Consider the following 10,855-nt stretch of genomic DNA (forward strand, 5'->3'; position numbering starts at 1 on the left):
GGGTCAGTCACACAGCTGAGTTTAGACTACCCTCAGTATAGCAATCCATGTTCAAACTCATTCAGCCTCCTAAAAGTATATAAGTTATGTACTTATCTTAATGAGATAAGTCACTAAATTATTTTCTGTATTAAACCATCCATTTAAATTAATTTGTTCCCCATGACAAGTTATTGAGATCACTAAAATTCTATGAACAGGCATGAAAAACACATGAACAGGCAAAAAAAAAAAAAAAGACACATTATACAACAGTTAGTTCCAGTTTTCAAATTTGATTGTGATTTTTGAAGCAGTGCCATAGAAGAACCATTTTGTTTTCCCCAAAGAACCTTTCAGTGAACAGTTCTCAAAAGAACGATTTATTTCTTAGTGTGAAGAACATTTTAGAAATCTGAATAACCTTCTTCCACTATAAAGTACCTTTTGTGGAATGGAAAGGTTCCATGGATGTTAAAGGTTCTTCATGGAACCACAGATGCCCATAAAGAACCCTTGTTTTTAATCTTGCGGTTGAGTGGCATATTAAGATAAAATTCATATTTATTTTTACATATTATATTTAAATTTTATTTAGTATTGTATCTATCTATCTATCTATCTATCTATCTATCTATCTATCTATCTATCTAGTTGAACAACAGTTTATATGAGCTATACTTGGTGTTACTGAATTTTTTTGTCAAGTATTTTATATACATGAGGGAGAAATCTGGAGATGATGCAGATAGGGAATATTTTGTACTACACATCACAATAAAGCATTTGAAATTTGTTTTATATGATTTGAATGTACATGCCTCACAGCTCGGCAGAAGGTATTCTTATTGACCGTGTACTTGGACTGAATTAAGCCGTGAAATGAGCTGCAATCCATTGTTCTTTCACCATGAACAACAGAGATCAATACTTATGATCTCCACCAGCCCTCCTGAAAGTAAGCACACAGGACAACATATGTTCCCTTCAGTGATGGCATAATTTGTCTAAACCCAATTATACAACACTAAAGATTTATGCCCACACATAACATAATATAATACTCATAATATTGTCCAAAACACATATGATCTTCACTTTTTCAGTCAAAATATTCCATCCCATGTGTTTTCCCTCTATGCCCAGTTCTCTTCTGCCTCCATGGCCTCCTCTCTATTGTTTTTTTTTCTCTTTCTCTGGGTCTTACTATTTTCATACCCCTCCACTGGCCCTGGGTCAGACATCCTGCCTCCATCCATCTCTCCATCCACTCATCCATCTTTCCATCCTTCCAGCAACATCAGCCAGCTGCCCCAACACACACACATAGAGACCTTAATTCAGTCAGTGAGGTCCATGCCCCCTTCCCAAAGCAATGCCCAGATCTGAACACATGCACCAGGCAAAAAAAGGGCAGCAGATGGGGGGAAGGGTGACTCTGGAAGCCATATGCCTCTTTCTCACATTTGACTCTCTGTATATATATGTGTATGTGTGAGGAGGGGAGGGGTGTGTTGTGGAAATAGTGGACCAGCTGACTTTGTTCACAAACAGAGGACAGAAATAAGAGGTTTTAATGGAATCTAATACTTCCCATCAGCCATGATCAATAACAGTCTAGCACATAATCGGTCTGAGAATGATATGTGAATCTTGAAGAATTCCAATGATTTCATTTTATAGTAAAAAACCTTTTTTCTCTCATCAAACTTGGTATTAAACTATACATTCATTTACTGATTATATTACAACTGTCTTTTCGAATCACATGCACAGACTACTTTAGGTGGATCTATTTGCCACTGACGTGTCTATTAGAGTGAAATAATCTTTACAGGTCTTTTATGAGAAGTTTGGCAATACATTAAACACATTGTCCCTTTTATCTTTTATGAGAAATATCTTATGAAAAAACTGTCTCTAATTGAGAAAAGTAAACCTCTTCAAGTCCGTTCTCTATCCATGTAATCGCATAATCTTGCATCTCACAACATATCATTACTAACTGGAAGATCATGGGTTGATAAATACTCACACAATACTTTCTTATGCACTACACTCTTAAAAATAAAACTTCATAAAGGGGTTTTTGCAGCGATGCTGTAGAAGAACCATTTTTGGTTACCAAAGAATCTTTCAGTACACATTTTTTTTTTCTTAGTGTAAAGAACAAAATTTTTTTTTGAATCTCAAAACCCTTTTTTTCACTAGCCTTTTGGTTCCATGGACGTTAAAGGAACCATAGATGACAATAAAGAACATTTATGTGTGTTGCCTCATCAATGTTTGTGATAAATCATTATTGTGACTTTTTAGATTTTGTGAAAAGGTTTTAAAATTATGTTGACTGAACTTACAATCATGTACATTACATAAGGCAAACAAAGGGTCATCTGCTGAAGAACACAGTCTTACAAATACATTTGTAAACAGGTAGTTGACAAAACAACATGGATGTAACATTTTTACTCTAATTTTTTACTCTGACTTGTTACAATTTCCTTTCAACTTTACACATTTTTAGTGATCTTTAGTGTCTTGCGTTTCATTTTAATAATCCCGTTGTATTACAGTGAACTTTTAGGTCAATTTAGGTCATAAAATGTTTAATTCAATTAAAAATATTAGAGGCAGGCTTGCCGTGACACTCCTGTCAACACTCCTAATATAAAAAGGATTTTCATAAAATATCATAACTAAACACCTAATTCAGCTAAAATGTTCATATGAGTAGCTGAAACTTTTACAAACAACAGCACCACTTTAACACAGGCGTACAACCCATGCGTTACTGCCAAACACTTGAGTCCAGCTCTAGCCTCAAGCGTTCATTTCAATCTGGTCGTGAAAGAACTCGCTGCGTTGAAGGAGAGAGAAAGAGGGGGTGGGACGGAGGTGTGACTCTCGTGGATAAGTGCATAAAGTGAATGATTTGTAGAGGGAGCGACAGAGAGAGAGAGAGAGAGAGAGAGAGAGAGAGAGAGAGAGAGAGAGAGACTTTAAAGGGAGCCAGTGGAACGTTATCTCTCAAATCATCAGAGGCACGAGGACAAGCACGCGTGGCTGTAAGGATGGCTGGAGCAATGTTGTCCTAATCCACGGGAAACAGAAAGGACAGCCTGAGAAGACACTTTCGTGTCTAATCGATCTTATCTGAGGACGCGTATCCATTGTTACCCACACACGGGTCAGAGGGCAACACATCTCCGAGCGTGCGTTACCTGAGCTGTTATTTATATCCATTCTGTAATTCTGCTTATGGAAATTTCATGATATAACAACACGAATCTACGCTGCCGGCTGTGTGGAATTTGTGGCGAGGAAAGAATTACTGAGAAATACTGTTGCTGATGCTGAAATAAATATTCAGAAAGCACAATGGACAGAGGAACATGAATCACTGACTGAAAACATACTTGATAAAAGGGATTTGGGGGAATAAACTGATTCTCGTCTAATTCTTCATCAACAGAGGTGAGCTTTAAATTAATTTAGTAAAATGTTGGTAATACTTTTTACTCATCTTCATGTAAATTGCATTATTCTGAATGATCAGCTATAACAACAGTCTATAAAAAATGTGTAGCTCCGCAAAGCAATTATGTACATCGATACTGAATACTGCCACGTTTTTATGATAACATCTTATTTTTAATCCGTTTAACCTGTCACAATAATTTCCACTGAGTTTTCAGGATTTCATGTGGATTTTGTATAATTAAAGTGAACAAGTGCAAAGAACTGAAAACTGCAGGTTGCCACTTTTTTCTTTAAAATTTAAGACAATTAAACGTACATTTTCAGTTGTAATGTGTAGAATTTTTACAGCGTTAGTTCAGTTGGATCACTCAGTAGTTGTGCAAATAACATGCAAATAAAAGTAACCTGAACAGTGCAATGTACAAATGCGTTAATTATAATAACAATAATAATAATAAACGCAATAACCATCTTATATACTTTTTTTAATGTTCCATGTGACTGAATCCATGAATTGAGATTCACGCACCATTGTGTCATCTGGAGCTATAGGCTTTGCATTTGCATTTGCAACAGATGGTCAGCTCTGACTTTGTTTTTTTTGACAATAATTGATTTCCATTAACTTTTGCATGGAACCAGTGAATATTTATAATCATCTACTGATGGTAATGTGTGCTGAGTGAGCTAAATAACAAATGCACTGACAACAACTAACAAACATTTAGTAACTACTGAACCGTTTTTAAAGTGACAGAAACGAATAGTGTTAGCTTAAAAATGATGGTAAAATACCATCATTTAATCTAGACATTCTATCCATTTCATGAGAAATAATCGTTCGTTTTGTTAGTTAATTATTCTTTGTTGTTTTATTTCAGTTATTGCACTGAATGTATTATGTACATTTGAAAAACAAATCCTTTGTATCTAATTCACCAGGGCAGTTAGCAATCAGTGCACCACTGAAGCCTTGATCAAACGGATCTGAAAATGATGCTGAGCCCCGATCAGACGGATCCTGACCTCACCTGGACACAGCCGGACACGGAGTGTCTGAACGTCATGAGGGTGGAATGTGTGGCTCACGAGCCCTTAGGGGCCGAAGATGGCAAGACTCGCGCACTCGTGCCAGCTGCGCTCACCAGAGAGGAGAAGAGACGGAGGAGGCGCGCGACTGCGAAATACCGTTCTGCGCATGCGACGCGCGAGCGCATCAGAGTGGAAGCGTTCAACATAGCGTTCGCTGAGCTAAGAAAGCTGCTACCAACACTTCCACCCGACAAGAAGCTGTCCAAAATAGAAATACTTCGCCTAGCTATCTGTTACATTTCTTATCTAAACCACGTTTTGGACGTTTAAACAAACTTTCGGCACATTTACCTTAAAACAAAACACTACAAGTGTGTATAAAGAATACTTTTATAGATAGCCTATTGAGAAGTAGCATATTCCAGCAGGTCACAAATAGCCTATTAAAAAAGAAGAAGAAAAAAGGGTAACACTTTATAATTACTTTCAGAAGTAGGCTATGTTTTGTTGTCTGTCTCCACTAATTAAGCCTACTACGAAAAAGGAAATCGGAACAAAAGGATGAGAGGCAGTGTTTTAGTTATTATAAAGCATTACCGAAAATTTTGCTTATCGCAATAAGTGAAGGTTGTTGTTTTTGACACTGTAGCAATCTTTTCAAAGATTAGCTACCCTGTTCAACATCCAATATCATAAGCACATTTGTGGCAATAATTTGTTGTGGAGATATTTGACTTGGGTTGGATATTAATTCATCCCATAAACGAAACATATAACATTTATCTTTCGCAACCCTGTTAAACCAAGCTGATTTAAACGCTACCAACCGTCTGGAAAAATGTATAGGCTACGTCTGGAACATGTGCTGGAACAAATCGTAATGTAGCTGTTAATTTATATTTTCTTGTTTATTTATTTATGGAGTAAATTAAGTTATGTGGGTGTCCTTGAAATAGCATATCTAAAGTGTTTACGTATATATGTAAATATTCAATGTTTTATTAATATTCCTATTTTAGACTGACGTCGTAGAGTTTTGGTGTAGCCTACTGTTGCTTTTCACTTGCACTTTTCATTGGCAGTTTTCTTAGGAGTAGAAGGGCCTTCGCTGTGTGTGCACTACGGTTATTAAAATGGTATTGCTGTTGATGTCCTCTCCTATGATAACGAGAAGCACTTCCCATCGGATAGGATCTATATTGCTGTAGTCTTTATGTTGTTTACAAAGTGCTCATAGATAGCGCTTTTGGGTACCTGATGACTTGTGGCGGATTAAAAGTACAATTAGACTAAATTAAGCCTACATCATAATCAATGTCCGATAAATAATTTGGCCATAGACATAAAAAGCGTGTTGCCTGCCTTCCAAGTCTACAAGCTACCCATAGACACTCTCTCTGCTGCGACCAAAAATGATCTCAAAGTAGTTTATTTTTCTTTTAGAAACTATTTATAGATAGCCTGTTTACGTGTTTCTTGTGAACCTTTTGGAAATTTTATAGTGAACAAATTATCTCACATCTGCCTCATATCCAAAGATCACCCTGTTAATTCAGGGGTTTGTCTGTCATTTTGTAGTGGAATAGCCAGTACACTGGTTTGTATCGCAGTTTTTCATATCTATTTTAGAATAAATAGAAAAAAATATTAATTCAACCCTGATTCGTCTGTTGTAGTTTTTGTAAAAAACTAAATGAAATTAAAGATATTGTGCCAATATATTCTCTGTTCACACGTTCAGACGACAACTGCAATGAACTAATGAACTATGGGCTCACATTACGAAATTCACTGTCGTAAAACATTATTTAACTATTAAAAAGCAATGAAAAAATGCCTTTTCATGCTGTCACACAACACATGCACAGTCCGCTCTGCTCACGGCCCAAAGGCGACTTTCTCCCCAGAGAGGAGACAGGTGCTTGTCCAGACGGGCCAAGGCAACCAAATTGCGACCCGTCTGCTGTCCCGTGGGAAAGAGCAAGAGAGCATGTGCGCGTGCGCGTGCGTGTGGTGTGTACGTGTCCAAGTCTTGGTCATATTTCACATTAAAGATTTTTACTCAACTGAGGGTGTTGCAACGTTAATGTCTATACCGTCGATTTCAACTATGATTGTTTCATTCAATCACTAAAGAAATGGCAGTCTGTGGAAATTTGTTTACAAGATAACAAATATTTTAAGTTTCAAAATTAAACATTTAACGTGTGGTCTAACAGGCTATTCCAGAAGGTACAGCATAAAGTTCTACACCCAGGCAAACAGGCTGATATTCCATGCTGGACGTGAACAGGCCTCGTTAGTGGATTATGTAATGAATGACCCTCATCATTTTTTTTTTTTTTCTGTGATTAACATTACTTTTTACTTTTTTTCTTTTTCAGTCACTCTCACTTTCTTGTGGGTCAGCCAGCTGTTTTTTTTTTTTTTCGTTGTTTTTTGTTTTCCGTATATATATATATATATATATATATATATATATATATATACATATATATATATATATATATATATATATATATATATATATATATATACACGGAATATATATATATACAGAATCTTAATTAAAATGTGTTTGATTTAAGCCTACATTTCAAAAATTTTGTGTCATAAAATTATATCGCGCATCCAGCTCAACTAACGCGATCGTTATAAAGGTGTTTCAACAACAATACACTTCCACTTGCATGTATTTGACAATCGGAAATATCAGATATTTCATGCCATAGCTAACACATTTGTGAATATTCTGAATAAAAAAGGAAAAATTACATAAAAGCAGATCATCATTCATTCGTTCATTTCAGGGGTACTATTTAATTACCATTTGTGCATTTCATTCATTGCGCCTTGACACCAGTTCAAAACTGAGTCCCAAAAGTCCGCGTAAGAAGCATAACACGTACAGACTCCATGTAGGCATATGATTCGCTCTTTTGTTGTTCTGTTTTCTTTCAGGATCAAAAATACAACAAATGAAAGCGTTTATCTGTATTTCCGACTGATGAGAACTATGCATATACATTCATAAATCAGTCGATTTTGTATTTTATTATGAGATATTTTATTCTAATGTGATCAGTGATTCAAGCACTGATGGACCAAAGAGCGCGCATTTCGACATTTGCAGTAAAAACTTGAAATATAAATTCTCAGAAAATGCATTTAATACCAATATATTGAAACGTCTGTTTTATATACTCTATTAATAAAGGAGTCCAGACATTGGAAAAATATCAGTCCACATGCGTTTTATATTTAATATGAGGGAAATAGACATTCATGCATGCGTGACACAAAAAATCTTTAACTTTTATGTAGCAAAATATTTTTTTAGTAATTCGGTCAATTACACTAAAGGTTATTACATTGTCTGCTATATATTTGCTTCTTATTTATTAAATATGGGCAAATTGATTGATAAAACATTGATCAAAATTAAGATACAATTTATACAAAACGAATATCTTTTAAAAAGAGTTTTCTATAAAACAAAACTTAATGAAGTCGTCAAAATCATGTTTTACCAAGAACAGCGCCGTGGCTAGGAGGGCGCCAGCGCCTCTGCCTTTCAGCGCCTATGCCTCGCGAGTGGATGATACCCCTGAAGACGCCTAGCAATGGTATACCTTTAGTGGTAGTATACCTTTAGTTAAGTTATACCTGAAGAGTCTTCGTAGCGCGCTAAGATACAATGTTATCGGGAAACGCAGCCCAGGTATGATGCGTTTCATGCGTAATGGAGATTCCAAAGCGCTCTTCTTTGGTCAGAACCTTGGAGAGCGATCGCGGATAGGTCTGTCCTATGCACCGAAACTTTTAACAATGCAACAAAATATTTAAAGAGCATCAAGCTATTAAAATCTATATTATGTATACGCACAGATAATATAACAGTAATAAATAGCCTGTTATATACTATAACAGGCTATTTATTAGGTTAAGCAGTGATTGGATAAAGGTTTTTTTTTTTTTTTTTTTTTTTTTTTAATTTAACATTTTTAATTTAAGGCCCACCCACGATTGGTCTGGCCCATCCAAAACCGGAATCCTGGCGCCGTGCCTGGGCCACACTGAGCTGTGCGTAACGGCCACAGAGGTGAAGTGAACGAGACAGAGGCTGTCCTGTACTGTCTGAAATGGTTAACTCTGTGGCGATGCATGTGCAAAACAGATTTAACTAATCATAAAGTCAATCAGGATAAATAACACAGCCTACTATAGGCCTACACTAACACCCCCCCCCCCAACCCCCAAAAGAATCCCGCCCCCCCTCTCACAATATAGTTCCCACGTCCCTGCCCTCATCCCCGCTGTAATACCATATGTCTGCGTGCATGTTACGGAGAAGGGTTGAATGCATTAGCCTTAAACTCAAAGAAGCCAGATTAGAGGTTGGCCCTTCATGCAAAGTGCCAGTCGAGCGAAGTATTTTATCAAACACGTAGGCTCAGATATCTATCTATCTATCTATCTAACTATCTATCTATCTATCTATCTATCTATCTATCTATCTATCTATCTATCTATCTATCTATCTATCTATCTATCTGTCTATCTGTTTGTCTGTCTGTCTGTCTGTCTGTCTGTCTGTCTGTCGCTGTCCCGGTTCAATCCATCAGATTTGTTAAATTATCTTTGGCCAGATGGAAACGGACGCATAAGAGACAGACGACTTTAAGGAAAACGCTAGAAAAAAAAACTGCTTAGAGGGGAAAACGAGAGTCAAGTCTGTTCTCATTAGCTCACATAGAAAGTGTCACACTCAGAACAATGCGACCCGGCTGCTCGCGCACTCTCAGACCATCTGTGCACGCGTCAGATTTTCATCACACAATGACACACTGACATAGTCTGCACATGGGTTTGTTGATGCATGCATTGAAGATTACAGAGTTGTAACCTTCCTTCGGATATTTGCACAGGATCAAACACACAAGGCAACCAGGATTGTATAAGAGATTTAGAATAATATTCAAAGACAATAAAGTTGCGGTTGCTCTACAGGCCGCCTGTGATTATAAAAGGTATTTGGTAAATGTTACAAAGCTATTGCATTTTAAAACAAAATATGAAGTACCATATTTTTTCAGTCTTTCTGCGATTTAATATATATATTGTATCCACACTGTATTTACAAAGTTGTATTTTTCACCATGATTACTGACACAATCTCTCTTTATAAAATGCATTAAATAACAATATCATTGACACCCATCGAAATACGTTGGGTGTGACTTGGAACAGAATTATCTATAGAAATAAAAATGACAACAATTAAATAATTTTTAAAAATGACACTTAAAAAAAGACACTTTTATGGGTGCACTGTGCACATTAAACAAATCAATCACAAATTGTTTAATATGATGTCGCCTGGCTCTCTTTTTATATTCATACGTGTCCAAAACTTAAGGCCAGTACAAGCTATCATAGACAATTATCCTTCCATTCAATCCTGGTCATGGGGACCTACAGCGCGCTGCATATATGTCTAACAGACCCGATTCAGATCATAAGCCCATTAGCAGAGAGCTCAATTAACTGAACTGAATGGGTTATTTTTAAGAGACATAAAAATAGTAAGTAGTGTAGTCAGTGGTTCAATTCACAGGATGGAGAAGAAAAAAGCCCTTGCTTACAGTCGAAGTATAACTTGTGTGTGAGGTGTTCGTAGTGCCACTTAGTGGACAAACCCAGTGTCATTTAATTTATCTGATAGATCTGTAAAATAAAGATAACAAATTAAGATACATCACATATTATTATTATTATTATTATTAATATTTTTAATACATTATTATTATTATTATGCTCATTATCAGATTATTATTCATAATAAAAACAATAATATTATTAAAATAAATAATAATTATTAAAAATGTATCAGGGTAGATGTGGGTGAAACTCACAGACTGATCTTTCATCCAGCAACTACAGTGTGTAATAGTGAAGTAGTGTAAAAAATAAACCAACCAAACAAACAAACAAACAAAAAAAAACTTTGCCGCACTCTATTGGTCAATAAGGAGAAGTATTTTTTTTTTCTTGTGTAAAAAGTGACGTGACGTGTAGCCGAGTATTGGTGCCCCATACTCAGAACTGCTCCCTTGTTATGCTGATAAAAGGCCTGTCATATGAAAATTTTATGACTTAAACATAGGTTAGAGAGAGAATGGCTTGTTTATGTATCAGTCTAAAATGTTTCTCAGTATTAAAAGTCAACCTGTCAGTCCTTACATATATTGTTAGTCATTTAGCAGGGACCTAGTACACTACAATACACAGATACAAATGGCTTTACAACAGGCCTATATGACAATGTATATTACCAAAGGTCAATATAGGGCTATGTGTTTGC

The sequence above is a fragment of the Cyprinus carpio genome, chromosome A9, assembly GCF_018340385.1.
Source record: "Cyprinus carpio isolate SPL01 chromosome A9, ASM1834038v1, whole genome shotgun sequence".
NCBI classification, from domain to species: Eukaryota; Metazoa; Chordata; class Actinopteri; order Cypriniformes; family Cyprinidae; genus Cyprinus; species Cyprinus carpio.